Here is a 12,306-nt window from a genome sequence, read left to right as displayed (position 1 = left end):
AACTTATTTGGTTTAAAGGGAAATTGTCAGATTCAATCTAAAATAAAGTCTCTTTGGAATAAAGAGGACTTAAAAATACACCATCATGTAGACATTTGATTAAGTGCAGGACTGCATGCCAGGACCTCCTGATTGCTAATCTGAGTTCTGATACTGACTTGCCCTATGGCCTTGGGCAAGTCACTTAACTTTATTGCCTAATTTTTCCCTATATGTAAGCAGTGAATAATATTAGTCTCTTATCTGGGTACCAAGGATTCATTACTTAATGCTTTCTACAATGCTTTATAGATGCCTATGCTGCAATTAAAAACCTCCGGCTAGCCCATGCCAGCTGACTCGGGTTCACAGGGCTCAGGCTAAGGGGCTGTGAAATTGAGGTGTAGATGTTCAAACTCGAACTAGAGCCCAGCTCCCAGATACTGTGTTTGAACAGTCTAATCTGTTCATTATTTTATCCCATTTGGACCTTGGCCTCACTGGGAAAAACATGGGTATTGTTAACATGTTAGTTAACAAATGTAAATTAACATGTTGTGGTTTTAACACCTGTTAGGTAGTTGAGGTAAATTTGAGATTCTCTCCCTAGGAATTACCTTGAGCTGCTAACACACATTTAGAACTACAACTGCCTTGTGTATGCTAGAATTTTAATGTGTTATCATCACACATTTTTCCTAATATAGACATGGCCATAGTCAGAGTCCAATCCTGCAATCACTTGAACATGTACCCAGCTTTATTCCTAGGTGTAGTCCTAATGAAGTCAATGGAGTTCTTACATGGTTAAAATTAGGCATGTGCTTGTGTGTCCACAGAAGTGGAGTCCTTGTTTCTCATTTGAGTTACGTGTGCATGTGTGTCTATCAGCTAGATTCTCTAGTAGTCCAGAGGACCTGTGCTTGGACCAGGCAATGGGATGATGGAGAAAAGGGGGATTTAACCCACCTGTAAGTTCCCGAGAGCTTGACAAAGTGTTGACTTGTTTGAAGCTGCAGTGCCATCTAGTGGTATGAGTGTTATAATTATTGCAGGTTTCAGAGAGGTAGCTGTGTTAGTCTGTATCAGCAAAAGCAAGGAGGAGTCTTTGTGGCACCTTAGAGACTAACACATTTATTTGGGCATAAGCTTTTCAAAATCAGAACTACTGTGGTGTATATCTCTCAGGCTTTGTCTACACTGGCACGTGAAAGACACAACTTTTGTCATTCAGAGATGTAAACCCCTCTTTCCCCCCACCCCAGAAAGACACAAGTTTTGTCAATGACAAGCTCCAGTATGAACAGTGTTTTGTTGGCAGGAACATCCTCCTGCCGAAAATGCTAACTTACCTCGTTGGGGTTGGATATTTTCTGTTGGCAGGAGAGCTCTCTCCTGCCCACAAATACCAGCTACACTACCTGGCTTTTAGCAGCACGGCTGTAGCGGCACAGCCGTGCTGCTAAAAGCTGCGTAATGTGGGCATGGCCTCAGTTTCACCAGGCTAAATCCAAGTAATGCTGGATTTATACAGATAAATATGAGATCAGACTCTCCCCCAGTACCTTACCTTTCAAGAGTTTCACAGCTCATGTTGGTAGTGTTTTCTTTCATTTAAAATGTAAATATGTGATTTAAAATTTCAGTATAACAATGTGAGGTTGTTTTCTGTTACCACGTATGGGACTAACAAAAGGACCTCCTAGAATTATCTTGGGCACTGCAAAAAGAAACTGACATGCCAGTGGAAATTATTTTAAAGGCCTCTGTTGTTTAGTAATAACTGTGGATAATAAACAGGATGCACCCTTGTTCCAACTCAAAAAGTAATTTTCACCACTGCTGTGTGAGCTCCATTTTATGGTGATCCTGAGATAATGTCATAGTAGCGTATAACTGTAATGGTAATTTTTTTGCCTGCTATTTAAGACAGAGATGGGACAGAGAGAAGGTACTGGGATCCAGATTAGGTTTGGGCTTGAGTTGTTGTAGAGTTAGATTTCTCCACAAACTTCCAAAAGCTTGAAAAATAAGAATAAATATGTTGAAAAAATACCTTGATGGTAACCTGTCAATCAAAGAGTGCTCTGATATTCTGTAATTAGAGATTTTTTTCCTCTGAAGTAAGCAAGTCTTTTCCCCTTCATCCACCTCTAATGATTACATTACCTGAGGAGGCAGTTGAAATGGGGGAAATGGTTGTGGAGGAAATGAAGGTGCTTGTGGAGGAAACTGCGATGGAAACCTTGGGTGATTCCTACGCCACAGTGGAAAATACAAAGCATTGTCAATACCAGTAAATTCAGATTCAAGATTATAAATAGTTTTGCGTCCATTTTAAAGCTAAGAAATGAAATACAGAATGTTAATATAAGCAGGAGGTTTACCTCTCCACTGGTGCTTCTATCACTCTCATCCAGCTTTGGAAAACAAAAGAAGATATCATTAAATCATACATTTACGTAGAGCACCTTTGATCCAACTACCTATAAAATAATTACAAAGTACACCCTTCTAGCTGTAATTAACGTTCCACATGTCGAACAGCAAAGAGTTGACATTTTAAAAGAGGAACTCATTGGAACTTCGGTGGAATTCACCCTGGTACAGCAGGAAACCTGATTCCTGAAAGGTGAACTATGCAGTGCTGATGACTTGCGGGGGCGGGGGGGGGGGGGGCGGGGGAGATTCCTTGCAGGTGCTTGTGATCTATTTGCTTGTTGTCCGTAAAGCTTTGAGGTAGAATAGGAATAACATAAGAAACTATTTCTTTACCATCTATCAGTTTAGAAAATATATATTTTAAGGAAGTTCTTCCAATAATGAGAAGCAACATAGTTTCCATTTCTAATAGTCCAATGCTTCAATAGCTGCTTGTTCAATCCTTACAGGGACTGGTACAGCAACGGCCCTGCTCGGAACACAGGAGAGAAATGGAAATCTCATTCTGGCGGAGAAACCTATGAAAATGGAGATTAGAAATAAATGTGACTCAGAAGTTTTGGAGAAAGGAGAAGAGGATGCTATCCTGTGAGTAGGGCACCAGAGTATGGAATCAGACAATGTGAGTTCTATCATATTTTGCCTGCGTCTTGCTGTGTGACCTTGGGCAAGTCACTTAATCTCTGTCCCTTGGTTTCCCCATCTGTAAAGTGGGGCTAACATATGATGACAAATGCTTTGCCATTTAAATATGCAAAGAGCTATTATATAAGGGTGAAGCATTATTTTAAATTTTTGTGAGTAGAGTGAACTTAAACCCTATCCAGGTTACTACTTACAGCGTTAAATTCCTTAGCACAGTTTATAAGAGTGAGTAATGTGGTGGTGCTTCACTGAATGCTATCAACATGGCCTCAATTGAAACTTGAGCTCACAGAGCCCCTTGTGTCTGGCACAAAGCATCTCACAGGACCACGCCCTAAATTTAGACTTTTTAGATATTCTTCATCATCATCACTAATTTAAGATCTGGTCCAGTGCTTTCTGAAAATTCACACATACACATCCCCTGAATTTCCCTCAGATATTGTGGACATAATACCTTCAAAGAACTCCAGTGTGTAAGTTAATCAAACTGCGTTGTTGCAGGTGTTCTCTAACTTTTCTCCACAAATGGCCCTGAATCTAGTTAAGGAATCATAGGTCAGAGAGTTTAATTGATATTGGTTCTGATCCAGAATATTGGAGTTATAGGTAATTGCCAGATCCCAACATTTTGGAATATCTCTCAAATCTAAGAGGACTGGCTGATTTTCTTGCTTACTTCCTTTATACTCAAAGATTTAATGTTACATGGATCTTTCACTACATGTAACGTGACAGAGATGTGATGTGTATGGCAGTTTTATTACTGCCCTGAACACTTGGAAACTAGTAAGAAACAGGAGCCAAAGTTTTCATAAGTGACTAGTGATTTTGGATGCCCAGCTTGAGACCCCTTAAGTTCTGATTTTTAGAGGGTGAATTCTTAGCACTTTTTGAAAATCAAGCCCCTTTAAGGCATCTCAACACATAAATTAATGTACTCAAAATCGCTAGTCACTTTTGAAAACATTGGCTGAGTTAATGAGGTAAAAGCTCCTGATCGTAAGTTTGCTGACATGTCAGCTTCACTACAGGATACTCGTATTTAATTTGTGGGATGGCAGTCTCCCTTATGGTACTGTAAACGTGCTAAGGCCTCATCCAGAGGTTCTGAACCTCGTCACCTCGTTCACCAGAAGCCGGTTGTTCTTTCTCTTTTGCATCGTCTATATTTTGGAAAAAAATGCTTAATTTTCACTGAGATTTTCTGCAATTTGTTTCTCATTATTTCTGTTCCTTCTCTTTACTTCTGAAGCTTTTTCTAACATTACCATCCTTCCCGCCTCCCATCTAATGCCCATTGAGATCCTATATATATCATTAATGTCTAATGATTATTTAAACTCATCCCAAATTATTTAAATGCTGTTTCTAATGCCTTGGCTTTAATCAGAAAACCACAGTTCACCATGAATCACAAATTCTTAATAGACTCAGATAGACTCTCTAGAACTGGAAGGGACCTCGAGAGATCGAGTCCAGTCCCCTGCTCTCATGGTAGGACCAAATACTGTCTAGACCATCCCTAATAGACATTTATCTAACCTACTCTTAAATATCTCCAGAGATGGAGATTCCATAACTTCCCTAGGCAATCTATTCCAGTGTTTAACTATCCTGACAGTTAGGAACTTTTTCCTAATGTCCAACCTAAATCTCCGTTGCTGCAGTTTAAGCCCATTGTTTTTTGTTCTATCATTGGAGGCTAAGGTGAACAAGTTTTCTCCCTCCTCCTGATGACACTCTTTTAGATACCTGAAAACTGCTATCATGTCCCCTCTCAGTCTTCTCTTTTCCAAACTAAACAAACACAATTGTTTCAGCCTTCCTTCATAGGACATGTTCTCAAGACCTTTAATCATTCTTGTTGCTCTTCTCTGGACCCTCTCCAATTTCTCCACATCTTTCTTGAAATGCGGTGCCAAGAACTGGACACAATACTCCAGTTGAGGCCTAACCAGCGCAGAGTAAAGCGGAAGAATGACTTCTCGTGTCTTGTTTACAACACACCTGTTAATACCTGTTGGAGAATTAGTTTAATTTCTTGTCAACTGCTAAGATTACAGAAATCGCAGAGACTCGCACTGGAGCATGTTAAAGGGTTGGCAAAGGGAATGAATGCAGAGGTTATTACTTACACAGCATGTTTTATGTTGTTCTCAGTACTGGTGCTGTTCTAACCTGTGGAAAAAGACTTCAGAAGATGATCTCATTTGCATGGACAAACCCACCCTGCCTAGGTGCTAAGCATGAAGTGACTGCTTGTCCAAATGATCACTTGTGGCTGGTGTTGGATCCGCAGTCTCCTTGTTATTGGAGCAGGAGTAATAAAGCGTTGCTATCCATGTGTGAACCAAGGGCAGCAGAACTGTACCTGGCATACCCCAATGGAGGGACTCACCCTCAACTAGACAGCACTCTCTTGCAGGGCAGATGGGTTCCAAAGCCTAATGAGTTGAGAGAGGGTGGGGACAGGTACTTGTACCTGGTGGTGTAGGCCCTGTTTAAGGGTCCTAGGTGCCATTTGACTCTTCCTCTCTCCATAGTATAATAAAAAAGCTAATTTAGAATCAATTGAGAGTCTTGTTACATACTGCAGACCTGAAATCACTGATACTAGGTCTAAGTATTGGACCTACTTTGGGACAGTGTCTCTGTAGATCAGGGGTCAGCAACCTTTCAGAAGTGGTGTGCCGAGTCTTCATTTATTCACTCTAATTTAAGGTTTTGCATGCCAGTAAGAAATTTTAATGTTTTTAGAAGGTCTCTTTCTATAAGTCTATAATATATAACTAAACTATTATTGTATGTAAAGCAAATAAGGTTTTTAAAATGTTTACGAAGCTTCATTTAAAATTAAATTAAAATGCAGAGCCCCTCAGACCAGTGGCCAGGACTCTGGCAATGTGAGTGCCACTGAAAATCAGCTCGTGTGCCGCCTTCAGCACGCGTGCCATAGGTTACCTACTCCTGCTGTTGATCAAGCTCTGAACTCTGGCTGCATTGGCCAAGGGCAGCAACTATGAATGGGGTGCAGAGAAGGGAGGGGCATGTTAAATGGATTTTGGGTTGCTGGACTTAAGACCTTGAGGGGAAAAGGACACTGCCCAACTTACTTGGCGGTGGGTCCTTTGCTCATGGTTTGTGTTTATGAACCCTAGTTGTGGTGTTTTTCCCAAATTAATGCTGAGTTAATTCCCTCCTTCTATTCAAAGTTTTTGCTACACTCAGACTGTGCTTGCGAGAGGGGAAATATTGCCTCTTATACACCACCCCCGGGGAGCCTCTAATTGTCCCAGGTCACTGAGTGGGGGCTTGAGCCGGTTTTGTGTTATATTGTTGAAAAGGAATCCCTAGATACTGAACCCAGCCCTTGTTGCTGCTGGCTTCATCTGGCAGAAGGGTTACATATGAATGTACATTTATTAACACAAAACAAAACCGCATAACCTTAGCATTTGCTTGGACTTGTATCCTTTCTTGATAGATGAAGAGAAATTGTGTATTGGATGCATTCACTAGTTAATAAATGAACCAACCAAAAACTATTCTGAGGGGGGGCACTCTCATAGGGGTGGGATTTTCAAAAGCATTCAGCATTAGTGTAACTTTGCTTCCCCGAATGCTTAATTGTAATGAGAGGTGCTGGGGCTCAAGCAATTTTTTATTTTCATAACTGTTGCAGCAAGGCCAGAGGTGCTGGGGCAATGAACTGCCAAGCCCAGAGTTTCCAGAGCTCAGCCCTGGCAAGCCCTGGCACAAATTAAGCACTGGCCAACACATGTTGACTTCAATTGGAGTGGAATGAGGCGATTTACATCAATAGGAACAGAGTTTGGCCCATACTGAATGATCTGAAAACCCCTCTCTCTTTCCAGTTTTTGATTAACTGGAATAGAATTTATACCTAACTCTGATAGGACAGGAAGTAGAATATATTAAAATGAAGATTAATTATTATTGTGATATTAGGCATAATGTAAAGATCGAGGCCTGATTCTAACTCTCGGGAGTTACCATATTGAAGTCAGAAGGGTTGCATTGGCGTAAAAGTGAAGTGGAAACAGAATCAGATCCCATCTATTTAAAAATGTACTTCTAGTTGTATTTATAATGACAAGACATGTCTGTGAAGGACACAGAGCTTAATGGAATGCAAGTGATTTTGAAGCTTGTAATTAAGAAGACACCTGAGAGTGGGGAACGTGGTAATTATACATAGCCAATTTAGAAAGGTTTTATTAAAGATGACTTGGTAGGCTCAGTACAGATCAAAATGTTGGATTTTTGACGTCACTTTGCTTGTTAAAAATTAATGTTAAAATGATTATAAACAATCTGAAAGTCAAGTGTGCTGTGGATAAGCCTCTTTAATCTGTCTGTCTGTCTATCTTTGAGTTTTAAACTGCTGCCTATTACCAAAATATCTGAGCGTCTTCCATGTAAAGTAGATAGCAGTAGTGTAGTCCCTCGTAGACTTCATGGGGTCTCTGGCTCCTCTTCCCTGTGGGCTAAAATCTCTGCATAGGGTAGGAGTTTGTTTTTGATTTTTTTTTAGATTTCATTAATTTACTTAATTCCCCTTTAGGCTGATTTATTTCAGTTTGTTTTGTTTTTAATATTATCGGTTGATTGGGTGTTTTGGGTTAAAAAGGGTGTCAAGTGTTGTAGCACAATCTCATCCCACTCATTTTGGAGTCATGGGACCAGATCCTCTCAAGACTGGTCCATCTGCTCCCAGTGGAGTTTGGTCAGGGGATGAGTCAATGGAAACTGCAAAGATGGCATAATCAGGTGCTGGGCTGGTCCCACTGAGAACTTAGAACAGCCCTGAGGCTATTCTATCATACACCGGTTTCTGTAACCCCCAAAGGGATTTGTACTAAATGTTTGGGCAATCCAGCAGAGTTGATTATGTCATGACCGGGGCAAGTGTGTTCAGACCTAGTGGTTGGAGCAGGAGTTAGGAGTCAGACTCTGACCTCCTGGTACCTAAGTCAGGCCAGAGGGCAAAGTGAGAGTCAGGCATCAGGTAGGGTTAGGTTACCAGGAGATCAGAGTCAGGCGCAAGGTTACAGATAGCAATCGAATAGCAAAGCTGAGGACAAACTAGGGTCAGAAGCTGAAATAGAGGGTGTGGAGCGGAGACAGGCAGGCAATCACAGCTTCCTATCGTGGCTTCCTGATTTAATTACTGATACCAGCCAATCAGTGGGCTGCAAGAGGGTGCCACTCAGGTCCTGCTGGGCTGTACTTCCTGCCAAGCCTAGCCTCACAGGGTCCTCCCATGGGAGCCCAACCTAAGCCTGCAGCTGCAAAGCAGCACCATCAGCAGCACAGAACCTCCCAGGTTCCGGTCCTGCAAGTTTTTACAAGTTAATTACCTTCACTGTTAAAAACGTACACCTTATTTCCAGTCTGAATTTGTCTAGCTTCAACTTCCAGCCATTGGTGCGCGTTATACCTTTCTCTGAGCTCATTGTCTAATTTGTTTCCCATGTAGCTACTTATAGATGGTAATCAAGTCACCCCTTAATCTTCTTTTTGTTAAGCTAAATAGATTGAGCTACATGAGGCTATCACTATAACCCTTTAATCATTCTTGTGGCTCTTCTCTGAACCCTTTCCAATTTTTCAACTTTCTTCTTGAGTTGTGGATACTAGAACTGGACACAGTGCTCCAGCAGTGGTTGCACCAGTGCCAAATACAGAAGTAAAATAACATTTCTATTCCTACTCGAGATTCCTCTTTTTATGCATCCAAGGATTGCATTAGCCCTTTTGGCTATAGCGTCACACTGGAAGCTCATGTTCGGCTGATTATCCACCACAACCCCCAAATCTTTTTTCAGTTTCCTGTGATAGACTCCTCCCTCCTGTAAGTATCACCTACATTCTGTGTCCCTAGATGTATACATTTAGTCATATTAAAACACACATTGTTTGCTTGTGCCCAGCTTACCAAGTGATCCAGCTCACTCTGTATCAGTGATCTATCCTCTTTATTATTTACCACTCCCCCAAATTTTATGTCACAATGCCCTCTTTCTGTTCAGGTGTTCTGCACCTTTGGGGCTATAGAGTGGCCATGAAGCTATTTCTACTACCTCTCTGTGACCTGGAAGGTTACAGGAGGATTCCTTCCTCATAACCTCTATAAAACTCCCCCTTCCACCAGGTGTGGGTTATAGCGATTGGTGTGGGATGGAGTGGTGGTGGTAGGAGGATTTAGCTGCTATAGAGAGCAGGATAGATCCTTTATGTATAATTATATCATAAGTGTCAACAAACTATGCCTCTAATTCATTGAAGCTGGTTAGGTGACTCATAGCAGTGGAAAGAGCAGACAAGTAATGGTGTACTGTGGTCAGACAAAAATAAAAATACAGACAGAAAATTATATCCTCTATAAGAGATTTCAAGCTAAGAGTCTCATGGAAGGGGTCCTCCTTCATGGGAATAACATAGTCAATGTGCTGTGTAAAAGTAATATGCTTATAAGAATCACACAGGATTTTATTTTAGGGGAAAAGGCAATATGCCACATTTATTGTAGATACAACAATTAGTATATGAATTTAATTGCACACACACTGTTCTGACAGTTGATGTTATAGTTACCAGTTTAGAGTCCAGATCATTCTGGTGGCCAGCTAGGTTGATCACGGGTAGGGAGGAGGTGGGTTCTGTCAGTTGCAACACGATGCTTCGAGGAAGTCTTGGCAGGACAAACCCAAAGTTTTATAGCAAGGCACCCTGTTTATATATAGAGATTTATTTTTTTAATTGGGACCAATGAGTTTTGCACCATTATGCTGTAATTAATTGTTGTTTGACGTGTGCTCGTTTTTTCTTAAATTGTTTTATTTTTTATTACAGATATTTTTTATTGATAAGTGCTTGTTTTATTTTTTGAGTTGTTAATTTGCCTTTTTTGACATTTTGATAGGGGCGTTTTGTAGCCTTCTGGCGCCCATGCATTTTTTTTTGTATATTTGGCTTAGTGATGGCTTTTATACTTCTTTTTATGCATAAATTTTTTTTGTATATATAAAACAGAATTAATTTACACAACATTTTAAACAGAAACATTGTTGCATTGCACAAGAAAACAATTATGGCATCTTTTTATTTATTTTAAAATGCTAAACCTACAATAAAATAGTGACTTTAAAATGTTTGTTACTGCCTTGAAATCAGCCCAGACACAGATTCCGGCTGATACATTTTTACCAAATGGCCTGTTAGGCCATTCCTTTTGCTATTTAAAAAGGGTGGCTGGCAGGATATGATTAAATTATACACCAATACATTTAATACAGGCTACATTTTATTATTTTTTATTTTTATTTTAAATTCTATAAAATACAAACATAATTTTATTACTATATGTCCCTCTTTTGACCCTCAATAACAATTTTTGAGTGGGTCATACTTTATACAATTATTTTATAGCAATGTATTGAGAGGACATTTGAACTTGTGGTTGTAATTTAACAAACTTTTTTTTTTTGTTTAATAGCACATACAACACATTTTTAGCAAGCAAACACAGGACAATATTAACACAATTATTAATGGGTGAAACTAAATAGACAATATGCTTTTAACGGTTGGGGACCAGCCTGTAAAAACGTACCAGTGATAGGCTGTTAGGGTTTTATTTATTTATTTATTTTAGATTTAGCAATTTTTAGCATATTTTTATTTGCATGTACTATTTGAATGACACGCTTTTTAATTTTTTTGTTGGTTTTTTTTGGTAAAAATTGAGTTATTTTTGTTTTTGATAACGAGATTAGTTTGTGCTAATTTAGGCTAAGGGTAACAGAAATTAACTGGGGCGGTGGTTATAGTGCTTTGCGCTTTTTAAAATTTTTGGTAAATAGTACGTGTGATTACAAGTATATAATACATGGACATTACATTTACATTTATTGAGGGTTGACTGATATTTGTATGTTTTTTTAAATACTGTTGTTTAGGATGTAACACACATACATTGTTTGTTTAAAACATGTGTTACAGTTTTTAGTTTGACGTGTTTTTAATGAGGTATTTTACTACATGGTTTTGTGGTGACAGGGACAAGCACACCCATTTTTGAGGGCTTTATTTTGTACATTCTTGGGTATTATTTTTTTTTAGTTTATTGATTTATAACTATGGGTAGCGAAAAGGATTTTATAGTTAATTTTGGGAGAGGGCTTACTTTTTATATTTTTCCTTTTATAGCATGTTGGTGAGTAATTTTTAATAATTTTACCTAATAATAAATTAGGCTTAATTATACTGGAAACATACTGTATTTATGTATATTCGTATGTGTTAAATAAGGATTCTTGTAATGGTTTTAAAAGATGCGTTAATACCGGAACATTTTTAGATATTACCCAAAACATTTTGTGTTTAAGTGATGCTAAATTAAGAATGTGCATTTTAGTACATTTTATGGCTAAGGCAGTTTTATTTTTTGTTTATATAGCAGCTAGGAGGTGGTGTTTAGCCACTGCCACATATTTGATGTTGCTTTTAGGTTTTTTAGGTTTATTTGTATTAAGTTTATAGTAGTATTTGCCTGCCTGTGCATGAGACTATTTTGCATTTGTGACAAGGAACTTAATTTATTTTTAATTACCTTTAGGTTTATAATATTTATAATTTTTGCTTGAAAACCAATTTTTTTTAATATGGTGTTTGCTACATGAGGATTTTTTTTGTTAACAGATTGGCGTTTTTTCATTTGATGCCTTTTTGCAATATTGTTTTTTGTAAATATAGTTAAAATGCTTATTAATTTTTTTTTGCTTAATGCAGTAGGGGTTATTTTTGTAATATAATATATAACAATGCTAGCAATAAGACAAACACAAGATAAAACACAGTTTTTGTTGAGATGTAGATTTATGGTATTTTGGGTTGCTTTTTAGCTGGTACCAGCTTTTTTTGAAGTTTTGAAAGACAAAAAGAAATTTTTTTTTTATCCCTTTTGGGGTGGCAGATTATTTCTTAATTTATTTTTATAAATATTTTTGCTGGTTGCAGGCAAAACAGAGGACTTACCTCCCATACTTTGTTGTGTTTTTGTTTTATAGGCAGGCCATGTTTTAATGGTTTTTGTGGTTATTAAATTTATGAGAGAGGGTAAAAAAACCAGTAAGGGTTGCTACTCTATTAATCTTGGTCAAAGAAATATATATCATGAATTAATGTACAGTACAGACCTATGGGGGTGCGGAA

The 12,306-nt window shown here is 38.6% G+C and overlaps 1 protein-coding gene across 2 annotated transcripts in view; it reads left to right on the top strand.

Annotated features, from left to right (window-relative positions):
- The window catches only part of NUDT9 (nudix hydrolase 9), a 45,723-nt gene that overhangs the window by 20,109 nt on the left and 13,308 nt on the right, over nt 1-12,306 (top strand). Inside the window, exons 11-12 of one of the 2 annotated variants that reach the window (XR_004000698.1) lie at nt 2,871-3,043; nt 5,230-5,675. The gene's annotated coding sequence lies outside the window, so the exon portion shown is untranslated. Of the gene's footprint in view, nt 1-2,870; nt 3,044-5,229; nt 5,676-12,306 lie in introns of those variants that run through there. The other variant, XR_004000697.1, reaches the window with a different exon arrangement.

The sequence above is a fragment of the Gopherus evgoodei genome, chromosome 5 (genome assembly GCF_007399415.2).
Source record: "Gopherus evgoodei ecotype Sinaloan lineage chromosome 5, rGopEvg1_v1.p, whole genome shotgun sequence".
Classification (NCBI taxonomy): domain Eukaryota; kingdom Metazoa; phylum Chordata; order Testudines; family Testudinidae; genus Gopherus; species Gopherus evgoodei.
The sequence above is the reverse complement of the archived record's forward strand: the minus strand, read 5'-3'. Positions and strand labels throughout refer to the sequence as shown.